Source organism: Dendrobates tinctorius, unplaced genomic scaffold (genome assembly GCF_039654945.1).
Source record: "Dendrobates tinctorius isolate UK_male_01 unplaced genomic scaffold, ASM3965494v1 ptg000056l, whole genome shotgun sequence".
Classification (NCBI taxonomy): Eukaryota; Metazoa; Chordata; class Amphibia; order Anura; family Dendrobatidae; genus Dendrobates; species Dendrobates tinctorius.
In genome coordinates, this window is record NW_027361724.1 from 22012096 (window position 1) to 22024182 (window position 12087).

A 12087-nucleotide genomic window follows, 5' to 3' on the forward strand; every position below is an offset into this window, starting at 1 on the left:
TGCTGTGGTTGGAACAACATAATATCTACTTTTGTTGTCACTTCACCTCCCCAAAAAATGGAATAAAAAGAGATCAGAAAGTTGACCAGATCTCAATAGGGCACAAAAAACCTTCAAAAACTACTAAAAACTGCATAAATTTGTATTACAAATGTAGTGACCCATAGGACAAAGTTTACGTCATTTTTACTGTAATGTGAACTCCATGAGAACATTACCCAAAGAATAAGAGTGGAATCTTTTTCTTTTTTCTGCAACGCAGTCTTCAGAAACAGCCATCATATAGATGTGTTACATACTTACATAGTTACATAGGTTTAAAAAAAAACACAGGTCCATCAAGTTTAACCTTTCTCCACAAATTGTACATTTTGTCACTAAATTAACTGTAACCCACAATGTTGTGTATATTGAGGAAATCATTCATCCCTTTTTTAAAGGCTGTTATTGTGTCTGCCATTACTACCTCATGTGGTCGGGCATTCCACACTATGACTGCTCTAACTGTAAAGAACTCTTCCCTATTTAGCTGCCAGAGTTGTCTTTCTTCTTCACTTAATGAATCCCCCCTAGTCCTTGGTCTGGTCTTTGGAAGGAATAAGTCGCGCCAGTCTACTATACTGAACACACAACTATTTATACATGTAAATGAGATCTCCTCTGAGGTGTCTTTTTTCTAAGCTAAGCAAGCCCAACTTTTCCAACGTCTCATCCATCCCTTGTAATAATTTAGTTGCCCGCCTTTGAACTGACTCTAACCTCTGAATATCCTTTTTAAAATGTGGAGCCTAAATCTGTATCCCATATTCTAGACATGGCCTCACCAGTGATTTATAAAGGGCTAATAATACGTTGAGATCACAGGATTTTATCTCTCTTTTTATACACCCTAAAATCCTGTTTGCTTTTGCAGCTGCTGCCTGACATTGAGTACTGATGCTCTGCTTATTTGTAACCAGAATACCCAAGTCCTTCTCCTGTTATGTAGTCCCATTTAATATATAAATGGGTTCATTATTGTACATTTATCAACATTAAATGTCATTTTCCAAGTGTTTGCCCATTCAGTCATATTATCCAGGTCATGTTGATGGAAAAAGAAAAAAGTTGTGGGTCTTAGAAGGTGAGGAGGAAAAGACAAAAACGAAGAGATGCTCATTGGGACTCTGTCACCAAAGGGCCTGTATAAACCGTGTGTCGGCCAGTTAGGTTATTAATGGTTGACTGAGGAATGTTCTGCCACGCTGAAAGCACTTGGACACAGAAATCATCAATATCCACTATCGAGCAATGACTATCCAGATGTGCTTTATGGCAGACAAGTCTGAAGATGCTGCAGGATGTGGAACATGCAGCATTGAACAATGCTGACATCTCAGCTTACATGCGTTGCGATCTGCCAGAGTGACAAACTAATGTTTCTCAGTTCTAGGATTCAGTCCATCTCAGTTTGCAACAAGTGGCAATAACTGCCATGTCGACGAACAGGAGGCATCATAATCATCCCACAGGATGTGATCAGAGTTTTGTGGTATAATATGGCTAAAAATAAAATTGTTTTCAGAACTGTTTTTTATGCCCCTCCCTATGCCACAGATTGGAGCTAGGTGCTCGAAAATACGATTATTTGCGGATCTCATTAACTGTAGCAACGGCGTCTCTGTGCGATTCCCATCCTCCTTCTTCCCAGGCAGAGATGCTAAGTCACTCACCACCCCAGCCCTCAGCCCGTGCTTTCCTCCTGCTATTGTGGTCTCCCGGAGTCTGCGCACATCTTTCAGATCCTCGGGCTCTGTTCTTAGGGCACACACATGCTCCTGGTCTCTTAAAGAGACATGCTACCCTAAACTGTCCCCAGCCAATAGTTAGGAGACACTTATTGTTTAAGGCACCTTTACATGTTGGGAGGTGCTGAGCAATGTGTTCTGTCAGTTTTGTTTGCACAATTACTAGTTGTCACGTCCCCTGTTCTGGTATACCTATCTGTTCCTGCCCGTACCTGCATGTGCCTGTCTGTTCCTGCCAGGACCTGCCGTGGCTTCTGTATGCCTGGAGTAGCATCTGGCGTCCATCTGGAACCAAGTCTATCCACACCATCAGGGGTTCTAGTGATGAGTCAGGTGTTCACTTAGTCATGCCCATCCAAGCTCTCCTCAGTCCACGGCACAATGGTTCCACTTCCATATGCGTTATAAATTGCTCAAGCCTCTGATGAGACCTCTGAGCTGTACCAGAAAGTCTGCTGGCAGAAAGACCAGGAGATCAATATGTCCTATCTGCAGACAGTGAGCACCCGCTTGGACACGCTGAAATCTGTGGGCGCATCTGCTCCTGTACAAGCTGCTGTGACCTCTGCTGTAACTGTCCAGTCTTGTAGTTATGTTTTTGGTTCCAGACCCTGTCTTTATGCCCCGCCACGATTTGATGGCCATCCTACACAATGCCATGGTTTTCTCAACCTGTGTACACTGTAGTTTGAGCTATTATCACATCAGTTCTCATTTGACTGGGCCAAAGTGGCATTTATCATGTCCCACCTAAGTAGCTAGGCTCTCACATTACTCAACCCATTATGGGAGAGAGGGGAATTGCAATTTTATTTTCATTTTTGTCAAATTTCTGATATTTTTTATAAACACAAAACATATTGATCTAAATTTACCATTACCATAAAATACAATGTGTCACAAAAAAAACAAATATCCAAATCAATGGGATATGTTGAAGCATTTCAGAGTTATTACCACGTAAAGTGACACTGGTCAGAGTTTAAAAATTTGGCCCGGTCACTAAGGGGTTAAATAAACCTTTATTATTGATGTTTGAAAAGTTCCATTTAAGCTATATAATAAACGCCTTACAAAAAATTAAAATAAAAAGAATGGTAGAATTGCTATTTTTAATACATTCCATCTATGGCTATTAAATGACCTTCAATTGGCAAGCATGTAGCCAATCTGGAGTCATTACATAGTTGCCACTGATTAATGTAAACCTACCTTAAGTGTGTGAAGACTGTGTAGACAGTGGCGTATAAGTGGGGGAGGAACTAGATGGAAGCCGCAAAAGGCTATGGCCCTGAATCATCATTTTCTTTATGCCTGTTTTTTGGCATGTTGTTTGCACGAGATTCATTTTTCTTTTTGTGCCTGTGAGGGAGATCTTCCCTCCACTCCTGAAATGTGCCCCCACCCTTCTATTCCCCCTGGCCATAAAAAGCAATGCAATGTGTTCCTTAACCCCTTCACTACCAAGGGTGGTTTGCACGTTAACTCCCGGGCCAATTTTTACAATTCTGACCACTGTCCCTTTATGAGGTCATAACTCTGAAACGCTTCCATGGATCTCGGTGATTCTGACACTGTTTTCTCATGACATATTGTACTTCATGTTAGTGGTAAAATTGCATTCAAATAACTTGCGTTTATTTGTGAAAAAAATGGAAATTTGGCGAAAATTTTGAAAATGTTGCAATTTTCCAACTTTGAATTTTTATGCCCTTAAATCACAGCGGTACGGCACACAAAAAACTTAATAAATAACATTTCCCACATGTTTACTTTACATCAGCACAATTTTGGAACCAAAATTTTTTTTTGTTAGGAAGTTATAAGGGTTAAAAATTGACCAGCGATTTCTCATTTTTGCAGCACCATTTTATTTTTAGGGACCACATCACATTTGAAGCCACTTTGAGGGGTCTATATGATAGAAAATACCCAAAAGTGACACCATTCTAAAAACTGCACCCCTTAAGGTGCTTAAAACCACATTCAAGAAGTTTATTAACCCTTTAGGTGCGTCACAGGAATTTTTTGAATATTTAAAAAAAAAAAATGAACATTTAACTTTTTTCACAAAAAAAATACTTCAGGTTCAATTTTCTTTATTTTACCAAGGGTAACAGGAGAAATTGGACTGCAAAAGTTATTGTGCAATTTGTCCTGAGTACGCTGATACCTGATATGTGGGGGGGAACCACTGTTTCGGCGCATGGCAGACCTCAGTAGGGAAGGAGCGCCGTTTGACTTTTTCAATGCAAAATTGGCTGGAATTCAGATCGGATGCCATGTCGCGTTTGGAGAGCCCCTGATGTACCTAAACAGTGGAAACCCCCCCAAGTGACCCCATTTTGGAAACTAGACCCCCCAAGGAACTTATCTAGATATGTGGTGAGAACTTTGAACCCACAAGGGCTTCACAGAAGTTTATAACGTACAGCGGTACAATTAAAAAAATCATATTTTTTCCACAAAAATGATCTTTTCACCCCCAAGTTTTATTTTTCCAAGGGTAACAGGACCCTAAAAGTTATTGTGCAATTTATCCTGAGTACGCTGATACCCCATATGTGGGTGTAAATGACTATTTGGGCGCATAGCAGAGCTCGGAAGGGAAGCAGCGCCATTTGACGTTTTTGGCTAGAATTGAGATCGGACACCATGTCGCGATTGGAAAACCCCTGATGTACCAAAACAGTGGAAACCCCCCACAAATGACACCATTTTGGAATCTAGACCCCCCACGGAACTTATCTAGATGTGTGGTGAGCACTTTGAACCCCAAGTGCTTCACAGAAGTTTATAACGCCTGGGCGTGAAAATAAAAAAATCATTTTTTTCTGCAAAAATGATATTTTTGCCCCCAATTTTTTATTTTCCTAAGGGTAACAGGAGAAATTGGACCCCAAAAGTTGTTTTGTAATTTGTCCTGAGTAGGCTGATACCCCATATGTGGGGGTAAAACACTGTTTGGGCGCATGGCAGAGCTTGGAAGGGAAGGAGCACCATTTGACTTTTTCAACGCAGAATTGCCTGGAATTGAGATCAGACGCCATGTTGCCTTTGGAGAGCACCTGATGTGCCCAAACAGTGGAAACCCCCCAATTATAACTCCAACCCTAACCCCAACACACCCCTAACCCTAATCTGAGCCCTAGCCCTAACCCTAGCCCTAACCTTAGCCCTAACCCTAGCCCTAACCCTAATGGGAAAATGGAAATAAATACATTTTCTTTTAGTTTTATTATTTTTCCCTAACTAAGGGGGTGATAACGGGGGGGTTTGATTTACTATTTATGGCGGTTTTTATGTTTGGCGGCTGTCAGATGCTAAAAGACGCTTTTTATTGTAAAAATAGTTTTTGCATCACCACATATTGAGAGCTATAATTTTTCCGTATTTTGACCCACCGAGTCATGTGAGGTCTTATTTTTTGCGGGATGAGTTGACGTTTTTATTGGTACCATTTTCGGGCATGTGACATTTTTTGATCGCTTTTTATTCCGATTTTTGGGACGCAGAATGAACAAAAACCAGCGTTTCATGAATTTCTTTTGGGGGGGGTGCGTTTACACCGTTCCGCTTGCGGTAAAATTGATAAAGCGTTTTTATTCTTCGGGTCAGTACGGTTACAGCGATACCTTATTTAGGTCTTTTTTTATGTTTTGTCGGTTTTTTGCAATGAAAAAATTTTATATAAAAAATAATTATTTTTGCATCACTTTATTCTGCGAGCTATAACTTTTTAATTTTTTCACTGATGATGCTGTGTGGTGGCTCGTTTTTTGCGGGACAAGATGACGTTTTCAGCGGTACCATGGATATTTATATGCATCTTTTTGATCGCGTGTTATTGCACTTTTTGTTCGGTGGTATGATAATAAATCATTATTTTTTGCTTCGTTTTTTATTTTTAGTTTTTAAGGGGTTCGCTAAAGGGGTTAACTAATGGGACAGTTTTATAGGGCGGGTCGCTATGGACGCGGCGATACCAAATATGTGTACTTTTATTTATTTATTTTTTTTTATTTTGAAAAAATGGATTTATTGGGGAATATATATTTTTTTTTTACTAATTTATTTAGCGATTTTTTTAAAATTATTTTTAGCAGTGAGGAAGTCAGCTCCCTACAGGCCCCCGAAGGCCCCCGTCGCCATGTTGGATCCGGGGGCCTGTAGGGAAAGAGACCCCCGCAGCAGCGCTGCACATTGCGCTGCCGTGGGGGGCTCAGGGAAGCACGGAGGGAGCCCCCTCCCTGCCGATGCTTCCCTTTAACCCCCCGGTACACCGCGGTCGCGTTTGATCGCGGTGTACAAGGGGTTAACGTGTCGGGGGTGGTCCGTGACCGCCCCTGACACATTGTGCCGGGTGTCAGCTGTGATAATCAGCTGACACCCAGCCGCGATCAGCGGCGCTCACCACGTGGGCGCCGCTGATCGCTGGGACGTAATATTCCGTCCATGGTAATTAAGTCCAGGGTCACATGGACGGAATATTACATCCATTGTAGGTAAGGGGTTAATAAACTCCAGGAAGAAGCTCTTTGAAGCTGAGTCCCCACCAATTAGCACCAGGGTGTGAGCTCTCTGCAGCTAAAGGCAAATTGGATTCTTTTGTCTGACTCAAGCACATGGAGACAGCGTGGCACTATAGGTCACATCAAGGCTCTGGATTGAACCTGGAACCTGGATTGAATCTGGAAAATGACATATAATAACAGAATGCAATATCTCTGAGACTAGCCGAGCACATAATCGGAATCAACATTTCTTCCCCCACAAGCCCGTGCCCGGCAGCCACCTGTAGCACTCTGCACTATTGAGTTATAAAACATAGCTACCAGGAATTACATACGGTAGGCATATTTAGTTTCTATGCGCAGATAATATCCAGCGGAACCCAGTGGCAGCGCCGCCAACCCATTCAGAGCTTCAGGCAGTAAATTATGAGCCTCCATGGTTCTGGACAGAAAAATATACTCTCAGAGATGGGAGGAGAGAGGCTGCACAAGCCCAGGGATGGGCACGGAGTGTGGAAGGGAACAACCTAGGAGATAAGAGACAGCTGCTCATTTTGACCTTAGTTTTTTCTACTGGCAGTAGAATCCATTAGCTGACACAGCCAGGAAATAAATATATAATAAATATAAAATTAATCTTGGGCTGCTCTTTTATCTCGATTCAAGGATCCCCACGTCCGCACACTCCATTGAATATTATACGCTACCTGGGTTGGTTTCTGACCTAATAAAAGCCTGCTGTTGGATGGGGCTTTTTTCGAACGAGGAACTGGTGGCAGAATACTGTACTGTGTTAGTGAGGTACTCTGGCAGTAATGGCCGGGAGGTTTATATATATCCCCAGCCTGGAATACTGATGTATACCCCCCCACACTGGGAGCACCTCTTTAACTCGTACCTATAAGGGAAGCCTTTCCTTCGACTATTTGCCTCGGTGCAGTTCCCTGATTGACCTGGGGAAAGTGGTGGTGCCAGAGAGCCGATCTCTGCTGGGTTCTCTCCTCTTCCCCTAGGTGAGCGAAGTCGACACCCCCTTCCCCTGTGCAATCCGTCACAGTGCCTTTTATGCGCAACTAATTTTTTTTGTTATCTACAAAGTAGGCAGAGTCTAGCAATTTCAGATTTTTTCGCTTGATTCATCAACTGCGACTTTTTTTTTAAAAAAGAAAAAAAATCGCAAAATTTGGCTCAACTTTTTTTTATGTATTTTTTAGTATGCTATAATTTTGGCTCAAATGTTTTACGACTTTGGCACCAGAAATCTCAAAAGCAGAAACACACAGAAAGCCCTTTTTTTTTTTTTTTTTTTACTTTGCATCAAATTCATGAAACCGGTGCTATTTTGATGAATTTAATGTCAAAAACAGCAACTAATACCACAAGACAAAAAAAGGAAAGTTGCTTAAAAAGTGCAGATGATGAGTGGAGGCCTAAGTTCATATTTACATACAGTTTATCTATTCTGCAAAGAGTAACAAATGTAACCATAGTGTAAAAAGGAATTGATGCATTAAAAGGAACCTGTCAGTAGGATTGTGCACAGTAACCTACAGACAGTGTCCGGTCAGTGCCGTTATACTGATTACAATGATACCTTTGCTGATGATGAAATCCGTCTTGTGGTTGTCGTATAATCTTTATTTTTAGTTTTGAGTTAATGATGTGCTCGTGCTCCGGGGCGGTTTGTGGGGGGTCTTCATGTGGTGCTCTGATTAGGTATTCATCAGTATGGCTTCTGACAAATCACTGATCCCTCAGTGACCTGCCCCCTAGTTTACATAATGAATATGAAAAAAACATTTTGAAAATGGCGCTGGCCGTGCCTGCTCAGCAGCAGCTATAGGTGATCCAATGGCTGCTACTGTGCAGGCGCCGGCGATGCCATCTTGCTAGAAAAAAAATTGCCTCCTCCAAGATGGCACTGGTAGTGCTTGTGCATTTGCTGGAGAAAAAAAATTGTCTACACTAAGATGGTGCCGCCGGCGAGTAGCCGCTATCGGGGCCATTTTCAAACTGATTTTTTTAACGAATTTATGGATACCATTAAAGAAAACAATTAAATACACATTATAGATGTGATCATGCATGCAGAAGGGGATTTTTTTTCTACATACGAGTATATATAATATTCATTATATAAAATAGGGGGCAGGTCAGTGAGGGATCAGTGACCTGTCGGCAGTCTTCAGCATGAATACCTAATCAGAGCACCATATGAAGACCCCCCACATGTCACCCCGGGCACGAGCATATCATTAACTCAAAACTGAAAATAAAGATTAAACCACAAGATGGATTTCATCAGCCAAGGTATCATTTTAATCAGCATAACTGCGCTGACCTGACACTGTCTGTAGGTTACTCAGCACAATCCTGCTGACAAGTTCCCTTTAAAGAGAATTTCAGTTATGGGGCCAATTTTATTTTTTTCTTAAATACACGTATTTGGATCTAAAAATAATATTTGAAATTGGGTTTCATTAAAATGGCTAAGATACAAAAGAAAGCAGAGATGCCCCATTGACTATTTTGGAGTTTGCCTGGGTTCTTTTTTGTGTCACCTTTTACAACAGGAAAAAAGTCTAAGGCCGGGGTCACACTAGAGAGGAATACGGACGAGTGAGAGGCGTTAAAAGCACGCATTACACACGGACAAATGATTCTCTATGGAGCAGCTCCCAACAGCCGTATATTTCTCGTCCGTATTCTACGGTCCGTGCCAATCGCAGCATGCTGCGATTGTCAGCGTACTACGCCCATAGTACGCCAATGAAAGTCTATGGGTGCGCTAAAAATATGCATTACACACAGACCACACGTGTGACTTGCGAGAAATACGCACCAGGTGTCTTTTAGAGAAGCTGGCAATTCAGTGCGCTATACAGTAAACTCACACTGACAGGTTTAATAAAGAAACGAAAGAATAGATATATACACATAGAATACAAATATATATATATATATATATACATGTCATTGAGACACACATATATATATTTAGATTTCATAGAGTTCTTCATAGCAGAATAGCCACTAATTCAATTGCCGGCTTCTGTAAAATCATTCCCCAACCAGACATGAAATGACACATGGTTTACATACAGTAAACCATTTCATTTCATGTTTTTATATGTCCCTGACTAATAATTAGATGAGGGTTTGTGTGCAAAATTTGGGAGCTGTAGGTGTTATTTTAAGGGGTTAATTTGTTGTAAAAAAATGTGCGGGCTTCCGCTGTAATTTGTCAACCAGAGAGGTTAACCAGGTGAGTGAGGGCAGATTTTATTAGCCATGAGAGGGACCATTGTTTTTGGCCCCCTCCCTGGCTACAAAAATCTGCCCGCAGACACCCCAGAAATGGCGCATCTATAAGATGTGCCAATTCTGGCACTTATCTATTCCCATTGCCCTGTAGCGGTGGCGAATGGGCTAATATAACAAGGGTTAACGTCACCATTCGATTGCAAGGTGACATTAAGCCGATTAATAATGGAGAGGTGTCAATAAGACACCGATCCATTATTAACCCTATACTAAGAAAGGGTTAAAAACCACACACAGACATTAATTAAAAAGTCATTTAATGAAATAAATACACCAAGTTTTTGACAAATTTTTATTAGTCTGGTAATCCCAAAAAAACATGACCTGCAAAAAAATAACATAAAAAATCACCAATATCCTTACCTCTCCACCGATCAGTCATATCCCACGCTGCAATCCATCAGAAAGGGTTAAATAGTTTACAATGAGGACCGGTGCTAATGCGACCAGCCCCACTGTAAACTACTACAAAATGAATTGATTCAGCTCTGCGCAGCCTCAATTGCTGCCTGTAGATGATCTAATTACCGTGGAAAAGTTTCTGACTTTTTTCCCACGGTCATTAGATCATTCACAGACCAGCCGGGACTCCCTGCAGCCTCAGTGACGTCAGCGGGAGTGCCCGACTGATCTGTGAATGAAGTAATGACCGTGGGAAAAAAGTCAGAAACTTTCCCACGGTAATTAGATCATCTACAGGCAGCCATTGAGGCTGTGCAGAGCTGAATCAATACATTTTCTAGTAGATTACAGTGAGGCTGGTCGCATTAGCACTGGTCCTCATTGTAAACTATTTAACCCCTTCTGATGGATTGCAGCGTGGGACATGACTGAATAGCGGAGTGGTAAGGATATTGGTGATTTTTTGTTATTTTTTTTGCAGGTTATGGTTTTTTTGGGATTACCAGACTAATAAAAATTTGTCAAAAACTTGGTGTATTTTTTTCATTAAATGACTTTTTAATTAATGTCTGTGTGTGGTTTTTAACCCTTTCTTAGTATAGGGTTAATAATGGATCGGTGTCTTATTGACACCTCTCCATTATTAATCGGCTTAATGTCATCTTTCAATCGAATGGTGACATTAACCCTTTGTTATATTAACCCATTCGCCACTGCTACAGGGCAATGGGAATAGAGAAGACAAGTGCCAGAATTGGCGCATCTTATAGATGCGCCATTTCTGGGGTGTCTGGGGGCAGATTTTTGTAGCCGGGGGGGCCAAAAACAATGGTCCCTCTCATGGCTATTAAAATCTGCCCTCACTCACCTGCTTAACCTCTCTGGTTGACAAATTACAGCGGAAGCCCACGCATTTTTTTTACAACGAATTAACCCCTTAAAATAACACCTACACCTCCCAAATTTTGCACACAAACCCTCATCTAATTATTAGTCAGGGACATATTAAAAAACATGAAATGAAATGGTTTACTGTATGTAAACCATGTGTCATTTCATGTCGGGCTGGGGAATGATTTGACAGAAGCCGGCAATTGAATTAGTGGCTATTCTGCTATGAAAAACTCTATGAAATATAAATATATATATGTTTGTCTCAATTACTTGTGTGTATATATATATATATATATATATATATATATATGCATTCTATGTGTCTATATCTATTCTTTCGTTTCTGTTAGAAACCCTGTCATAGGGCTCCATTATTTGTCCATAGGGCTCCATTATTTGTCCATTTTGCAAGCCGGCGAGAAAATCTCGGCATACGGATGCTATGCGGATTACATACGGATGCTGACATGCGCAAAATACGCGACCACACCTTGCTTACGGATGACATACGGAGCACTATTTAGGGGTCATTCATCCGTATTACGCATGTAAAATACGGACCGTATTTTGCGTCGGTTAGTGTGACCCCGGCCTTACATGCAGACATTTTCATTCTGTTCCAAAAACTGGCCCAAAACAAAACTCAAATGGATTCCATAATAATAAAAGGGGCACCCTACATCCCTTTAGGTGACTGATGCAAATGGAAACTGAATGTAATAGACAAATGGAGTGTTCATTTACGTGAACTCAGCCTTATTTTAATTACAACAGTATTTTCTGAAAATGCAATACATGTGCTTGGGGAGTAAAGGATTCAGTGCTAGACAGGTGGAAGGGTCCCAGAGAGTAGAAACAGATGACAGTAGAGATTAGCAAATAAATTTGAATGGAATTAAATTGTACCTAAATTTTACAAAACTCTGCATATTCAGTAAAATTGCATCCACTGGCACTCATTTTTCCTTACCGTAAAAAGACAGCAACATTTTAAAAAAAATAAAAATTCTTATATTTACCTCACTCTTCACCTCTCCATCCCCATACCACCCATCTGGTCCTCTTCGCTTCTTTGGATTGTCGTTAAGGACACTGAAATCTATGGACCTCTCACGTTAGTCCTTGCTTCCAGATTTGATATGCCAGGGAGGGTTCTGCGCATGTGA

The 12087-nt window shown here is 41.1% G+C and overlaps 1 protein-coding gene across 1 annotated transcript in view; it reads right to left on the bottom strand.

The window, feature by feature from the left end:
- Nucleotides 1–12087, bottom strand: part of DRC11 (dynein regulatory complex subunit 11) — a 247671-nt gene that overhangs the window by 234479 nt on the left and 1105 nt on the right. The gene's annotated exons all lie outside the window — the stretch shown is intronic.